Source organism: Myotis nattereri, assembly GCF_964212035.1.
Source record: "Myotis nattereri genome assembly, chromosome: 3".
Classification (NCBI taxonomy): Eukaryota; Metazoa; Chordata; class Mammalia; order Chiroptera; family Vespertilionidae; genus Myotis; species Myotis nattereri.
The window spans coordinates 210,514,442-210,516,867 of NC_138077.1; positions in this window are offsets into that span (position 1 = coordinate 210,514,442).

Here is a 2,426-nt window from a genome sequence, read left to right on the forward strand (position 1 = left end):
GGTCCATTTCCCTTCGGGGTTCCCCTCCGTGAGCACAAAGCCCGTGTTCATGCCCTACCCCATCCAGGCTCACTGCCTTTCCCTTGTTGAAGGTCTCGGATTCCCAGATGCTGGATGCTGCCCGCGGCAGCCTTCCTCCATCGCGACACACACTCTCCGCCTTGGCTGCCAGTCCCCACGGGGTATCGGGGTGTCACCTAACCTGGGACTGGAGCCGTCAGCTTCGTAATCCTACAAATCATTGCGTACGCAGAGGGGCCGCAGTGGGAAGAGCCTTCTGCTGGGGGTCCTGGCCAAGCTGGGCGACCTGGAGCAGCTCGGCTCACGTCTCTGAGCCTCTGATTCAGCCCTCTGCGAACAGGAGTCCATGGCCAGGCCACCTCTGCAATAGGGGGACGTGGGGTCCATCCTGTGAAGATGGTAAGTTGAGAGCCTCCACTGCTGCGAGAATCCCTCCCCCCTGAGCATCCACCCTCCCCAGCTCAGCGCACCGCTGCTGCTGACACCTCTGCTGCTGTGGTCTCTGGGGGTGCGGGTGACAGAGACACCAGCCCAAGCCACTGGGGGGCTAGATGGGTGATATGGACAGATGCTCGTTCCCACGGAGCCACCCCGACCTTGCTCCACAGGTGACCTCCCTCTAGCTCAGTGGTTCTCAACCTCTGGCCCTTTAAATACAGTTCCTCACGTTGTGACCCAACCATAAAATGATTTTCGTTGCTACTTCATAACTGTAATTTGCTACTGTTATGAATCATCATGTAAAGGCGACCCCTGTGAAAGGGTTGTTTGACTGCCAAAGGGGTTGCGACCCACAGGTTGAGAAGCATTACTCTAGCTCCTCATTCCTCTCCCGAATCCCGGGATGAGCTGCCCCACATCCCAGATCTCAAAGCTCCCAGAAGAGCGGTTCTCAAAGTAGGTTCCTCAGCATTAGCACCACCTGAACGCGTTAGAAATGCGAATTCTTGAGCCGGAGCCTAGACCTCCTGAGCGGGTGGGCCCAGCCTGGGTGCTGTAACAAGCTCTCCAGGTGAAGCTCATACAGGTGAGAGTGAAATCCTTTGAGAATTTCAACCTCTCCCTCCTCCACCCCAACTTAGAGAATTCCTCTGCCTCCCGGACAATAGCAACACCCGACAGCTTCCAGGAACCTTCCACCTCCATCTGCACACCCCAGCGTGCCATCTCTCTGAGGAAGAGAGGAAGAGTGCGGCCCAATTTACAGATGCGGAAACTGAGACCCAGGGCCTGGCCCACGGCCACCATAGCGACGATGGCAGATCAGGGCTCCAACCCTGGGCTCCTCATTCCAAGGTGAGGGCTCTCTCCCGGACACCTTGAGTTTCTGGGGCTCCTTAAACCAGAGGAATTAGCACATGTCCGTCCATCGGTCAGGAAGGAAACCCCCCTCCAGCTCTCTCTCCCCAATTTCCAGTTGCAATCCCAGGAGACAGCATCCAGGAAGCATAAATTCTGCCTGGTGGCTGAGTAAGAGCGCTGAAAGGAGTCACACGTCAGGGAGATGGGACTTTATTTCTCAATGAAATAGCCTTTTTATGGTTGGAATAAAAGTGCCAGCGGGAGCCTAATGCCAGGAAGTAGAGAACACATTTGATAAACTCCTTCAGCCAGGGGCGGGGCTGCCTTGGAGGGGGCTGCTCTGGTCTCTGGGGGTGCGGGCTGCCGGAGAGCGGCTCCTACATGCGTGTTGCTCTCCAGGTTGGAGCCTGGACGATCCTGGGGACCTTCTCCTGGACCCCGCAGCCGATGGAGGGCTGCCCCAGAACCAGGCGAGCGCCTTTCGCTTGGCCACCGGATCCCAGGAGCGGGGCTGCAGTGCGGAGAGTGGCCAGCAGGGGGCAGCATAACCCATCGTTCCAGCCGGAGAAGAGTGGGCGCTCTGGGGCAAGGGGTGTGAGTACTGGGGGTGCGGGCAGGGGGACTCTGAGGCTCAGCCCTCAGAGGGGGTCCTCAGTAGCCCAGTCCCTGGGATCTCTTCCTCCGTCCTTGAGCCCTTCCCACCCCCAGTCGCTTCGCAGCAAGGATAGTCTGTCACCCTCACTCTGGGTGCATCTTTGTGGATCCAGATCTTAGTGTGGGTGGGGAGTGGAGAAGGGGGAGGCGGCTTCTCCATTCCTTTGCCTACCCTTTGGCCGGCTTCTTGACCATCGGCTGGGCTTGGCTTGGGACCCAGTTGACGCCTTGGCTTCCTTCTGAAGGACCCCTGGAGGGGGCTCAGAGTGTGTGTGTCGGGGGCAGTGGCTTTGTGTGGGGGACCACAGCCTTCATGGTGGGGGGGGGAATGGAAGGGGGGCAGGAGAAAGTCCTGAAGGACAAAGAGAAACAGCGAGGAAAGCGCCTCGCCTGAGAATGCGAGTGATTGGCAGGTTTACGGCCTCGGGAAGGTGCGTGGTATTGCGCAC